Source organism: Canis lupus, chromosome 14 (genome assembly GCF_003254725.2).
Source record: "Canis lupus dingo isolate Sandy chromosome 14, ASM325472v2, whole genome shotgun sequence".
Lineage (NCBI taxonomy): Eukaryota > Metazoa > Chordata > Mammalia > Carnivora > Canidae > Canis > Canis lupus.
The window spans coordinates 15,663,041-15,678,363 of NC_064256.1; the positions used below are offsets into that span (position 1 = coordinate 15,663,041).

General features: G+C 33.8%; 1 long non-coding RNA gene across 2 annotated transcripts in view; it reads right to left on the reverse strand.

The window, feature by feature from the left end:
* LOC112674974 (uncharacterized) overlaps window positions 1–14,967 on the reverse strand; it is a 184,459-nt gene extending 169,492 nt beyond the window's left edge. Inside the window, exon 1 of one of the 2 annotated variants that reach the window (XR_007401989.1) lies at window positions 14,835–14,960. This is a non-coding gene — a long non-coding RNA (uncharacterized LOC112674974). Of the gene's footprint in view, window positions 1–14,834 lie in introns of both variants that reach the window. The other variant, XR_004804689.2, reaches the window with a different exon arrangement.
* Between the last annotated feature and the right edge of the window lie 356 nt (window positions 14,968–15,323).

The window sequence follows — 15,323 nt, forward strand, 5'->3', positions numbered from 1 at the left end:
CAGAGAGACAGAAGGTTTATTTGAACAAATTATAGCTGAGAACTTCCCTAATCTGGGGAAGGAAACAGGCATTCAAATCCAGGAGGCATAGAGAACCCCCTCAAAATCAATAAAAATAGGTCAACACCTTGACATATAATAGTGAAACTCACAAACTTCAGAGATCAAGAGAAAATGCTGAAAGCAGCTCAGGACAAGAGTCTTTAACCTACAAGGATAGAAACATAAGGCTGGCAGCAGAAAGGACTGGCAGGGTATATTCAATGTGCTAAATGAGAAGAATATGCAGCCAAGAATACTTTATCCAGCAAGACTGTCATTCAGATTAGAAGGAGAGATATATTTTCCAGGACAAACAAAAACTAAGAATTTCTGAACCCTAAACCAGCCCTGGAAGAAATATTAAAGGGGATCCTTTGAGCAAAGAGAGAGCCCAAAAATAACAAAGACCAGAATGGTAGAGACAGTCTACAGAAACAGCAACTTTACAAGTAATACAATGGCACTAAATTCTTATCTTTCAGTAATTATTCTGAATGTAAATGAACTAGATGTTCCAATCAAAAGACATAGAGAAAAAAAAAAAAAAGACATAGAGTATCAGATCATAATAAAAGAGTCTATCCAACAAGAAGATCTAACAATGGTAAATTTTTATGCCCCTAACTTGGGAGCAGCCAAATATATAAACCAATTAATAACAAATTTAAAGAAACACATTGATAGTAAAACATTAATAGTAGGGGACTTTAACACCCACTCACAGTAATGGACAGATCATATAAGCAGATCAAGAAGAACACAAGGGCTTTGAATGGCACACTGGACCAGATGGACTTCACAGATATATTCAGTGCATTCCATCCTAAGCAATAGAATATACATTCTTCTCAAGTGCATATGGAGTATTCTTCAGAACAGATCACATACTGGGTCACAAATCAGATCTCAACTGGTACAGAAAGACTGAGATTATTCAATGCATATTTTCAGACCACAGTGCTTTAAAACTTGAAGATGATCACAAGAGAAAATTTGGAAGGAACACAAATACATAGAGGATAAAGATCATCCTACTAAAGAATGAACGGGTCAACCAGGAAATTAAAGACGAATTTTAGAAATACATGAAAACAAATGAAAAGAAAACATAACTGTTTGGAACCTTTAGGATGCAGCAAAGGTGGTCCTAAGAGGGAAATATATCACAATACAGGTCTTTCTCAAGAAACAAGAAAGGTCTTAAATACACAACCTAACCTTATATCTAAAGGAGCTAGAGAAAGAATAGCAAATAAAGCCTAAACCCAGCAGGAGAATAGAATTAATAAAGATTAAAGCAGAAATCAATGATATAGAAAAAAAAAAACAAAACAGTAGAACAGATCAACAAAACCAGGAGCTGCGTCTTTGAAAAAATTAATAAAAGTGATAAACTCCTAGCAAGACTTATCAAAAAGAAAAGAGAAAGGACCAAAATAAATAAATCCTGAACTGAAGAGACCACAACAACCAATGTATGTCAACTATATTTCAATTTTTTTTAATTACATGTCAACTATATTTAAAAATTTTTTTTAAACAGGAAACCTTTACCTTTGAATCCACATTCCTAAATACAGCATCAAGGCAATAATCACTCTACCCCTAAATTTGATTTCTAGCCTTCTTTCTCTCTTTTTTTAAATTCATTCTTCACTGACTATTACCCATTCCACTGCACTTCTAAGGTATTCTTTCTGCTGGTAATCAACCTTCTTTATTTCCACCCATACCAAAGCTATACCATCTTCAAAACTCCTCCTCAAATGCAGTTTTAAAAATTTTCCTTGTTTCCAGACAATTTTTCCCTTTTGGGGAGGGTTCCAAGTTATAATACTTATGTTCTTCCAAATTTATATTTTAATTATTTGCATGCATTCTGTCTCTCCCTCTACACTGCAATCTCTTTAAGAACAGAGTATGATTTATTTTTTACATTTTTACTAATATCTTCAACATAGGTATCAAATAAATGTTGAACTTATTATGCAAATGTAGCACTCAAAAGCAGATTTGAAACATAATTCATAAGCAGAAATTGGTTACAGAATTGCTATGGAACAAAAAGACAAGGATGTAATAATAATAGACATGGCCTCTAAGAAAGCTCTATGTAAACATAAAAATCTGAATTTTAAAAATCATCCCTCTTTATACATTTACCTGACAAAAGTATTCATTTTCAAAGAATCACTGTAACCTTAAAAAGGTAAACTTGCTAGGAGTCTTAAAATATCATTTAATTTGCAAAAATATGTTTTTAAATATCTATTGTATAAAGAAAGCTGCACATATACATAAATCCTTTCATCAAACTCCTACTCTTCCAAAAATATCTTCCCTGCCTCTGTGATCTATAAGCAAAAAGAGTTGAAGTGAGGAGGGGGGAGGAAGAGAAAGCTAGTCTAACAGAAGCTACAAATGGTGATTGAAGAGTTTGAAAAAAGATCTATTAAAGGAGGTCAAGAAAAGGGATATTATCCAGCAAAAAGATTAAAGGTTGATTTGAGACAATTTAATAACAATCTATAAATACATGAAGGGCTCTCACACAGGGAATAATCACCAGCTTCTCTCTAACTTCCATTTAGACCAGAACAAGAGAAAAATTATGTTACATAAAAAGAAAAAATTTTAATAGTAGTAATTACTTAATACTAAAATGGGTAGGTAAAGAGAATTGTGAACTCTTATTTCCTGTAAACTGGCTCAAAAATGTGGCTTAAAACACACAACCTGGTTAGAGGTAAATAAGACACTAAATTTTCAAAGTCCCCTGCAATCTCTAGACTCAGCAGTTTTAAATTTATTTCTCTTTCAGAAAATCTTACTTTTTTTTGGATTCCCTGTTTCACCTAAGAAAGCTGTGTTGAAAGAAGAACTTTAGGACTTTGTTATATTCCAATTTTCTCCCACATCCCTCTAAAAGTTTTGTCATTTTGATGATTCCTTTCTGGCATCTATCTGAGTGTTAAACACAGGAAGAACCCAAGAAGGTTCTAGCAAAGCGTGACTCCTACTCCTCCATAGCTCTACTTTCTTCCAGGCTCCAAAGCTCATTTATATTTGGATCAAAGAAACCCGTCTGCCTCTTTTGTAACAAGCTGGTAATATTGATATAGATCAAAGAAATTAATAAAGGGAGAGAGGAAAATAGTGTGAAGATAGCCAAGTACACCTAGCCTCAAGGTTAAACATGTTACATCTTAGATTAAAATTTCAATTTGTTTCAACTATCTTCAAATTAGCAGAGGAAACTAACCAAATGTGCTGCAAGTCTCAGAATTCAAAGAAAACAAAACAAAATAAAACAAAAACAAAAAACAAAACAAAACCTCTATATACTAGCAATGCATTTAATTACAGGAAGTTAAAGAGTTGTTAAAACAATTTTATCAGAGTTCTCCAGAAAAGCAGAACCAATATAACGTACACAGAAACAGAGACAGAGACAGAGACAGATTTTAAGAAAGAGATTGGCCCACAAGGTTTTGTGGGTGGACAAATCTTGTAACAGATGAGCTGGCTGGCTGGAAATTCAGACAGTATTTCTGTGTTAGTGCCTTGAGGCATAATTCCTTCTTTGTTAGAAAATCTCAGTGTTCATTCTTACGGACTTCAACTGATTGGATGAGGCCCACCCCCCACCCTCATATTACCAAAATAATCTTCTTTACTTAAAGTCAACGGATTTTAGGTGCTAATTACAGTGACAAAATCCTTCACATCATAACTACTGTTTGTCCAAACAACTGAGCATATAGCTTACCTAAGCTGACGCATAAAATTTAACCATCACAATTGGTTGTTGTTTTTAAACCTAGTGAGAATTTTTACTGATTTTGTTGTTCTAAAGTCTCTGAATCTCTTCAATAGACATCCTTGACAATAGCAATAGATGATTTGCAAATAATTTCACTTGTGTATTTATTAATTTAGTCAACAAATATTTATTAAGCATTCATATGCCCTGGCACTGTTCTAGGAACTACAGATACAGAAATGGAGAAGACAGACAAGGCCCTTGAGGGTTTGCAACATTAGGAGTTCCCTGGGTGAAATTCAGAACTGGTCCCCATACATAGACAGCAAGGAAAAACCAAAGAAAAAGGCAGACCAATCCAGATTGGAAGGTTGCAGTTCTAATAAGCAAGGAACTTACATACAAAGCTTGTCTTGAGTGGACACAAAATGAATAAATCTCCGCACCCACCTGACAGAATCTTAAGAGTTTATATAGAGACTTTAAAAGGGCTTAGTCACTTAGACTGTTCAGATAGTCTCAGTAACACACTACCTCGCAAGGCTGCGTCCTTGCAGTAGCAACCAGTATAGAACAGTGGGCAGAACATACAGTCCAAGGATAGGAGAGCAAGGAAAGAGCCTCAAATTACCTGGCCCAGTGCAGGTCAACTGGCCAACACGTCTTGATGACCATCTCCAACACTTGCCACCTTGGACTTTACATTCCTCTTATTTAGAGTACTTATAACAACTCAGTATTATAATTTACATCTACTAGTTTATGTATTAATATACCCTAACAATCATATTGTTTCCCATAAGCTGGGACCATTTTTGGTGTTTTGGTTTTTTTTTTTTTTTTTCTGTATGCCCAACCATACAGGTCCAGATTGATAATAGGTAGCCAACACATGATGTGCTAAATAAATTAATTTGTAGTCCAGTAGAGTCTTTCCATCTTGCATATAATAAAAGACCCAGAAAAGCTGACTTACTTAAAGTCATACAATTTTATTTAACCAGAAATAGATCGTGGATACCCATGTTCAAATATCTTCCAATAAACCACACATACAAATAAACGTGTGAAAACTATGTCGATTTATGAAAGTAATTGTCCCAAGAAAGAGCAATTACACTCATGAATTAATCTAAAAGTATCATTCACTCACTATCTTTATTCCTTCATAAAAATAATGTTAGTTTACCTTATTCAATCTTTCATTTTAAAAAAATAGTCTTAAAGTTTTTAAGAAGAAAGTTATAATTAGAACTCCACTGACATCTGCCAAAGAATTAGCATCAAGAGTTTCAGAGTCCTGATACAAATTACTCTGTCAGGTGCCTGGGTGGCTCAGTTGGTTAAGTGTCTGCCTTCAGCTTAGGTCATGATCCCAGGGTCCCGGGTTCAAGCCCTGCATAGGACCCCCTACTTGCTTGGCAAGGAAACTGTTCCTCCCTCTCCCTCTGCCTGCTGCTCCCCCCTGCTTGTGTTCTTTCTCTGTCGAAAAATAAAACCTAAAAAAATAATAAGTAAATAAATTACTCTATTAATCCACTCTAACTTTGATACACATGGTTTAGTACTTAAACTAAACTATAACCATTTGACAGTCTTGCTCAAGGTTTCTCCAAAATGAAACCTGATTTCTTATTGGAAATTAATTTCATGAGGTTGAAGTGAAAACACACCCTCAACTCTTCTATTTCTTTTTGCGCTCCAGGTGCAGGAAGGGAACCACAGCCAGAACAAATCAAAGTATTCCATGCCTCATAAAATGGTTCAAAGAAGGTACATGTCCCAAGGAGAGCCCATCAGAGGCCATATATGAGGTTCCTCTGAGGCTACTAAGTATATGAACCCTAAAACTTAAAGCTGCTGACAGTAATCTTTTCAATGATGTGAGGAGAGTTAGCCTATAAATAAACTCAATTTAGTAGAGAGAAAAACTAAAATATGGAAGAAACATAATATAATTTGAGGGCATAGATCCAGTTGTGTCTGCATATTGCATATTTTTAGTTATGTAGGCCAATAACTATATATATTTACAAGAAAAGTTTTGATAAATACAATCCTAGAGGTGTAAGCTCTATGAGTGCAGAGATTTTTATATATTTTGATTCACTGCTGTATCATCATCACCTACAATGGTACCCTAGCATTGCAAAGTCATTCAATAAACATTTGAAATAATACACCCAGTGTTTATGGTGTCTATGTCACCATGGTTAAAATCTGCAAAGAAAATTCAGCAAGATCTCTGTCACTGATTAAATCACAAAGCCCAAAAGAGCTACTATGCACTGTGATATCAGCGATCTCATTAATCTTAATAATACAGGATATAGGCATTATTATCCTCATTTTACAAATGAGGAAATTGAACTCAGAGAGGTTAATTAATTTGCCCAAGGTCATGCAGTAAATGATAGAGCTGGAATTGAAGCCCAGGTGTTCTATCTGACTTTAATGTCTATACATGTCTCTAAAATTACAATATTATACATTTTTATTTTCAGAATAGTTTTATCAGTGTCAGTCATTTGACACAATAAAGCAATGTATCTCAACGTTTTAATTTTTAATAAAATTTTCAGAGAACTGGGGCATCTGGGTGGCTCAGTCAGTTAAGTTTCTGCCTTTGGCTCAGATCATGATCCCAGGTCCCTGGGATCAAGTCCTGCATCAGGCTACCTGCTCCACAGGGAGCCTGGCTCTCCTCTGCCTCCATCTCTCTGTCTCATGAACAAATAAATAAAATCTTTGAAAAAAAAAATTTTTTTAAGGGCTAAAGGTCAAACACCATATCAAATCAAGCAGCAAGTATAGGAAGACTGCAAATAGATTGTTTGACTCACCATTTGCTATTAAACCCTATCTTAATTAATTTGGGCTGATATAAGAGAATACTGGATTGGGAAAAAAGTGGGAGGTACCTGGGTGGCTCAGTGGTTGAGCATCTGCCTTCGGCTCAGGTCCTAATCACGGGGTCCTAGGATTGAGTCTCACATTGGGTTTCCCACAGGGAGCCTGCTTCTCCCTCTTCCTATATCTCTTTCTCTGTCTCTGTGTCTCTCATGAATAAATAAATAAAATCTTTTTAAAAAGAAAGGGGGAGAATACTGGATTGGATGGTTTAAATAGCAAATATTTATTTCTCAAGTTCTGAAGCCTGGAAAGTTCAAGACCAAAATGTTGACAGATCTGATGTCTAGTGAGAGTTCACTTCCTGGTGGGCAGATGGCCATCTGCTTCAAACTAGGAAACAAAATATCAATAAACTCCAGATTCTGCATAAGTACTACTTAAGACAAAACCAACCAGGACAGAAGTAGAGGAAGAGGAAAGGGGCTTTGGGGCAAAATAGGAAGTGGGCCAACAGTCTTGGGCCAGAAAGGTCTCAGAAATTTCCCACAAATAACTACTTTCAGAAGGAGAAGGCCTTACAGTAAACAGAAACTTCTATAGCAGCTCCCCAAATAAACAGGATATAATTGCTAAGGTCATAAGAACAGTAAAGAGATAGAAAATCTTGATTAATGTTGCCAAATAACTCACATAGGAAGTCCCTCACCTTGTCAGTTAAAGGCTTGGGGAGATGTGGGAAAAACAAAAATAAAGGCAGGATCCTTGCTAAATCATATCAGGCTCTGAGGGCCAGTGACCCAGAAGGAGAGTCATATTTTCAATACCTAACTCTAGCTACAGAGGAGAGAAGCCTTAAATAAAGCCCCTTTCCAATTCAAATTTATCCTAAAATAACCTCTCATCACCAGTTCAGGAAAATCTATCCAATTCAAAATGCATAACATGAAATAAATTTGGTCTGGTTCCATATAAGCAGATGATGAAAATAAGCAACTAAATTTTACAACTGATGAAAACTCTTCAAAAATTTTTGTTTTGAAGCAGATGAAAATTTTAATATAATATTCCCAAATAAACTTAAAAATAACCCAGTCAGGAAGCAATAGCAGTTACAGAAGAATACAAAACAGAAATAAAGGACTCAGAGAAGAAAGAACCATAAAAGAGAAGGATATGCAGAACTCAAAAAAGAAACTGAAAAAAGTTAGAAATAAAGACAAAATTATAAAGACCACAACAGAAAATAGACACCACAGAAAAAAATCACTAATTGACAGAATATAAAAAAGAGAAATGTGAATAAAATAAAACATATATTGAAAAAGAGAAGAAAGTTTTCAAGGGTAGTAGATAAACATAAAAGAGAAGCAAAGGAGATCCAACATGCATTTAAATCCCTAAAATTAAAAATAAAAATCAATAAAAATCATGGAATAAAGAAATATTTGAAACTTTAAGAAAATTATCTGTGCATTAATAATAATAACAACAATAATAATAAGGAATTGAATGAAGAACATATATCTGAAATGGTACACTATGTACTTGGGAAAACATCCAAACTAACACCAAGCTATTTCCCAGTAAAATTATTAGAAATCAAGCAGAAATATTACTTGGAAATTTAGCAAACAAATCAAGACATGGATAAATGATAGAAAATCAAAGTGGCATCAAATTTCTCACTGCAACATCAGTATCAAGAAACAGTGAGAAATACCTACAAGTTACTCAAAAAAAAAGAAAATATGAGATGAACATTTTATTTTCACCTAAACTTTCCTTAAAGTATACAGGCAATGGTCTTCTGAACATTAAGGAACCAAGAGACTATTTCACCAATTGTCCTTCCTTGGGACAATATTAGTACAATATTATAGAATAATCTATATACAATGATGAAATTATTGGAGAAACTTTGCTAAAAGGAATTATAATGCACAATAATTATATTCAACAATAAAATTGAGACTAAAATTTGGGGTTAGCATGAAGGAATAACATGCAAGTGTTAAATATGATCTGGCAATATAAAAATAGCAAAAATAGAGTGATGTCAGCAAGATGGAAGGATAGAAGGTTCCATCCTTCATGCTTCCAGAGAAATACCTTTTTGACAACCAGACATAAACAAAAATATTTTCATAAGAGCATTGGAATTAAGTGAGAGATTCCAGCAAACAAGAGTACAGAAATGAGAAGAGATGCACTGAAAAGATACTGAGAAAGTTAGTTTCATTTTACCTGTATTATTTCTTCAAAAGTGCATAGTGCAGGGCCAAAAGAGATCCTCTTGGCCTGAGAGTTCTCTGATTGGGAAAAGAGTGCAAAATGAGCATCCAGTTTGACCAAAGCCCTAAGCTCCAGGCCAACCCCCACAGACCCATTAATAGACATTAGCACCTGGTCCCCCCACAGACCCTAACATCAGACATTCTTGGGAACCCCGGCACCATGCCATCCATTGGCAGACACCAACACAAGACCTGCTTACCCTGCAGACACTAGCAGCAGGCCCACACATGTACTCTACCAGCTGGCCTAGGAAGAATTCCTGACTGGGTGAACTGGTGAAGGTTTTGCCCTGCCAAAGCCAGTAGGTACAGATTGTTGAAAAAAAAAAAATATTTTTTTAAGTGTATAGTTATCAAAATAAGGCTACAAAGATCATGAAAAATCAGAGAGCCCTGAAACTATTACAGGAACAAAATAAAGCTCTAATAATAAAATCTAAAGAAATGGAGATCTGTGAAATACCTGAAAAGAATTAAAGATAATTTCCTTAAAGATCAGGGAGCTACATATAAACACAGATATTTAGTGAAATAAAATCAAGGAAACAATATATAAGTAAAATGAGAAATTCAACAAAGAGATAGAAACCTTAAAGAAAAACCAAACAGAAATTATGGAGCTACAGAATACAATGACTAAACTGAAAAATTCAATATAGAGCTTCAACCACACACTTGAGCAAGCAAAAGAATGAATGAGTGAGGTTAAAGACAAATAATTTGAAATTACATTCAGAGGAACAAAAAGAAAAATTATGAAATAGAGTGCAAGAAGAATACCATCAAAATAATTAACATGCATATTATCAAAGTCCTTGATGGCATAGACAACAAGAAAGGGGCACAATCTTACTTAAATAAATAAAAGCTAAAAACTTCCCAAATCTAAAAAGAGAAATGGACAACTAAATTCATGAAACCTAAAAAACCTAAGGAATACACAGTAGGAAAAAGAGCAAATTCTGACATCAAAATCATAAAGTGGAGGGAGGAGTAAATGTGTATAGGGTATCTTTGAATAAAACAAAAATAAAAGTTCATATTTATTTTATATATCAGATGACATATAAATTGACATATGTCTTTCACATGCTTGATTTTATAGTTTTAACCTTTAATTCTATTTTATGTACAAGAGTAAGGTATAGGATTTTAAAAATTTGTTTTAGAATATAAATTATCAGCTGACTAGAGGCTACTCATTGCACAGGAATGAATTTTCACTCTGAGAGAACTTGTAGAATTTTGTAAGCAATTGAAGTTAAATTTTCATCAGTTTAAGTGAGACTTACGATAAGAATTTTAATGCAAGTCTCATACTATTGACGAAAAAACGTCTTGTAAATACAAAGTGAAAACCTATAATAATACAAACAAGTTAGAGAAAAAATTGAAATCATTGAATCACAAGGAAGGATATCAAAAAAGGAAGTGAGGAACAAAAGAACTGCAAAATAGACAAAACAATAACAAAAGGGCAAGAATAAGTCCTTACAATAATTACTTTAAATATAAATGAATTAAACTTATCAATTAAAAGACATTGAGTAGCTGAATGGATTTGATAAAACAAGATCCAAAGACATGCTGTCTATAAGAGACCTACTTTATTTATTTATTTATTTATTTATTTATTTATTATTTATTTATTCATTCATTCATTCATTCATTCATAGAGAAAGAACAAGAGAGAGACAGTGAAGTGGCGGAGGTGGAGAATGGCAGAAAGGGAGGGAGAGGTAAAGGGAATCTCAAGCAAACTCCACACTGAGTGCAGAGCCCAACACAGGGCTCAATCTCATGACACTGAGATCATGACCTGAGCTGAAATCAAGAGTCAGACACTTAACCTACTGACCTACCCAGGTGCCCCAAGAGACCCACTTTAGATTTAAGGACACAACTATGCTGACACCAAAAAGATGAAAAAAGATACTCCATGCAAACAGTAACTGAAAGAAAGCAAGGATGGTTATACTTATAACAGATAAAATAGATTCTATGTAAAGAAGGTAATTACATAATGATAAAAGGGGCAATCCACCAGAAAGGCAGAATAATTATAAATATATATGAACCCAACATCAGAGCATCTAAGTATATAAAGAAAACATTGATACAAAGGGAGAAATTGCAGTGCAATAACAGTAAGAGACTTCAATGCCCCATTCAGAGGAATGCACAGATCATCAAGGAAGAAAATCAGTAAAGAAACAGCACATTTGAACACTATAGATCAAAATGATCAACAAATATACAACATTCCACCTAATGGCAGCAGGATATATATTCTTCTCAAGCACACATGTAACTTATTCCAGGATAGATCACATGCTAGGTTACAAAATAAGTCTTAACAAATTTAAGAAGCCTGAAATCATTCCAAGTATCAAATATTGGCAAGAATGTGAAGAAAGGGATCCCTTGTACATTGTTAGTGGGAGTGTAAATTGATGCAGCCACTATGTAAAACAATATGGAGTTTCCTCAAAAAATTAAAAATATATCAATGACATGATCCAGTATTCCCACTTCTGAATATACACATCCAAAGGAGTTGAAATCAGTATCTCAGAGAGATGTTTGGCCTTTCATTTTCACTGAAGCATTACTAACGATAGCCAAGACACAGAAGCACCTAAATGTCCATTGAGAGATGAATTTTTAAAAAGTTGTATGCATATACAATGGAATACTAGACATCTTAAAATGGAAGGAAATCCTGTCATTTGTAGCAATATGGATGAACCTGGTGGACATTATGCTAAATTAAATAAGCCAGACACAATGGACAAATACTGTAAAATATCTTTTTTATTTTTTTACTTGAGTGTAGTTGACACACAGTGTAACACTAGTTTCAGGTGTATGACATAGTAATTCAACATCTCTACTCCTTCTGCTATTCTTATCATGAGTGTAGCTACCATCTGTAACCATGCAATGCCATTATAATATAATTGACTATATTCTCTTTCCTATGACTTATTCATTCCATAATTGAAAGCCTGTATCTCCCACTCCCCTTTACCTATTTTGCCATACCTCCACCCCCTTCCCTCCAGCAACTGTCAGTTTGTCCTCTGTATTTATAGGTTTAATTCTGCTTTTTGTTTGTTTATTCATCTGTTTTGTTTCTTAGATTTCACATATTAATGGAATCACATGCTATTTATCTTTCTCAGTGTGACTTACTTCATTTAGCATAATACTCTCTAGGTCCACCCCTGTTGCTGCAAATAACAAGGTCACATACTTTTTATGGCTGTATAACATATAAGTAAAAAAATAAGTAAAATTTTAAAAGTCTGTGAATATAGGACAAAATAAAACTTTAGTGAAAAGAGGAAGGAAACAAATTTATTCACTGTGTCATAAAGCTATGGCTTAGAATAATTCACTATTTAACTGACAAAGCTTTGGTATATTTGAAAGTACAAATATCAACATCAAATAAGCTAATACCATTGACTAAAATTTGATGTTTGAAAAGAAAAAAAGAGAAGACAAAAGAAAAACTTCTAGTCTAAACTTATTGTTTATCATAGTCACAGGGTAAATAAAGGGCACTATTCATATTATTTAAGAGAATTAATGTAAAAGTTAGCACTATAACAAAAATACAAACCTTCTAAAACATTCCAAAAATCCATAATAGAAAGAAGGAAAAGAAAACAAAGAAAAGAAAAAAGCAGGTATCATTGTGATTGTTAAAAGCTCTCTTCTCACATATATATACATATTTACTAACAAACGTGTGATATGTTTATAATATCATAAACCTAGGGTCAAATTTATCAGTCATATCAATAAATATGGATTTGGTAAACTTATTTAATAAAGAAAAATATTGTCACTTTGTTCTCAAGGTAAAATTCAATATTATGATGTGCATAAAAGAATCACCTAGAAAAAAGTGATTCAGAAAGATTAAAATTAAAAGATTGATAGATGATTGCAAAGAGACTGGTAAGGACCGAACTGTGTTTGTCCCAAAGTTTATTTATTGAAATCTTAATTCCTAGTATCTTAGAACATGATCATATGTAGAAACAGTGTCTTTAAATGGGCAAAGGAGTTAACATGGGTGGTGCCATAATCTAAAATGACTGGTATTCTTGTTAGAAAGGAACCTAATTCCTCAAAATGTTAAAAATAGAACTACCCTATGACCCAGGAATTGCACTACTAGGTATTTATTCAAAGGATACAAAATTGTGATTCAAAGAAGAAGATGCACCCCAATGTTAAAACAGCAATGTCCACAATAGCCAAACTATGGAAAGAGCCCAGATGTCCATTGTCTATATATATATATTGTTCAGCCATCAAAAGGAATGAAATTTTGCTATTTGCAATGATGTGGATGGAACTAGAGGGTATCATGTTAGGTAAAATAGTCAAAGACAAATACCATATGATTTCACTTATGTGGAATTTAAGAAACAAAACAAATAAAGAGGAAGGGAAGGGAAAATAAAATAAGATAAAAACAGAGAGGGAGGCAAGTCATATGAGATTGTTAACTATAGGGAACAAACTGAGGGTCGCTGGAAGGGGAGGGGGTGGCAGGATGGGAAAATTGGGTGATGGGCATTAAGAAGAGCACGTGTTGTAATGAACACTGAATGTTATATGCAACGATGAATCACTAAATTCTGTCTTTGAAACTAATAATACACTATATGTTAACTAACTTGAACTTAAAGTCAAAAAAGTAAAAATAATAACAAAATTATTAATTTAAAGAATTAGAAAGAAGAGGAATTTAGGGCACAGACACACGGAGAGGGAAGAAAATGTAAAAGACACATATGCAAGCCAAGGGGAAAGGACTCAGAAGAAACCGATCCTGCCAACACTTTGATCTTAGACTTCTGTGTCCCAGAATAGTGAGAAAATAAATTTCTGTTGTTTGGCAGTCAGTGGGTCTTGTTATGGTGGACCTAACCGACTAATACAAAGACCATTGCTCCTGACCCTCACAAGGAGAACAAGCCATTTAAACTATAACTTAAAAAAAAAAAAAAACTATCAGAGAACTGGAGATACAAAGAAATCTAAAACAATAAATTCCAGAAAGTGATGAGCAACTCTTAGGAGAGGAGATATTCACAGCTTTGTTTCTTCCTAATAGAGCTCTGGGATAAAGAGAAATCATTCTGTATAGAACAACAAAACAAAACAAAAAAAACAGCCAAATTAAATCGTAAACTCACCCTCAAAATATTTTCAAAGGAACTGAACCAAAATAAAGCTACAACAAAACCTGACTTATCTCAACTACAAATTAGATTGATTTTAGCCCTGCAGGAACACTTCATTATAGAAGAAGGGAGTTACCTCTTTTGGGAGCAAATATTTATGTTTATTTCTAATATTGTTTTACGTATACTATTTAACATACAATAAAATATTACAAGATATGTGAAGAAAGAAGAAAATGAAGGATAATAGTCAATAGAAGCAGACCTAGAGATAATCCGAATATTAGAATTATCTGATATGGACAGTAAAATAACCATAATAAATGTTTCCCAAAACAGACTGGAAAAGATGAAAACATGCATCAATAGATGGGGAAAAAGAAATTATCAACAAAAAATAATAAATTTAGATATTAGCACCAAAAATATAAAATAATAAATGCATTCAGTAAACTTAATAGCGCACTAGACATGGCAGAAGAAAAATAATCAAGTTGAACAATTAGTATCCAAATCAGAACAGAAAAAAGTGAAAAAAATGACAAGTGTCTGAGATCTGAGACAATACTAAGCACGTAATTTGCATATACTTGAAATCCCGGAAGGAAAGCGAGAATGTGGCTGAAGAAACATTTTAAGAGGGATCCCTGGGTGGCTCAGTGGTTTAGGGCCTACCTTCAGTCCGGGGCATGATTCTGGACTCCCAGGATGAGTCCCATGTCAGGCTCCTTGCATGAAGCCTGCTTCTCTCTCTCTGCCTCTCTCATTTTCTCTCTGTGTCTCTCATGAATAAATAAATAAAATCTTTAAAAAAAAAAGAAAAGAAACATTTTAAGAGACAATAGCCAAATATTTACAAATTTGATGAAAATATGAATAGGAAATTATTAGTAAAAATTATGAAAACCAAAGTAATGGGAAGAAAAAGCAGACGGGAGAAACATATTCATTACTTATCAAAGAGAGACAAAAGAATCACAGCTGATTTTTCATAGTATACAAATTGCTAAATGACAAAGTGAGATACAGAACTATGGGACAATATGCTACTGCTCCTATAAGAAAGAACTGATGGAAATAAGTGGAGACAGGCAGACACTAAATAGATATATAGGTAGGTACATGATAGATAAATAGATATTCTCTCTCCTTTTCAAACTTGAA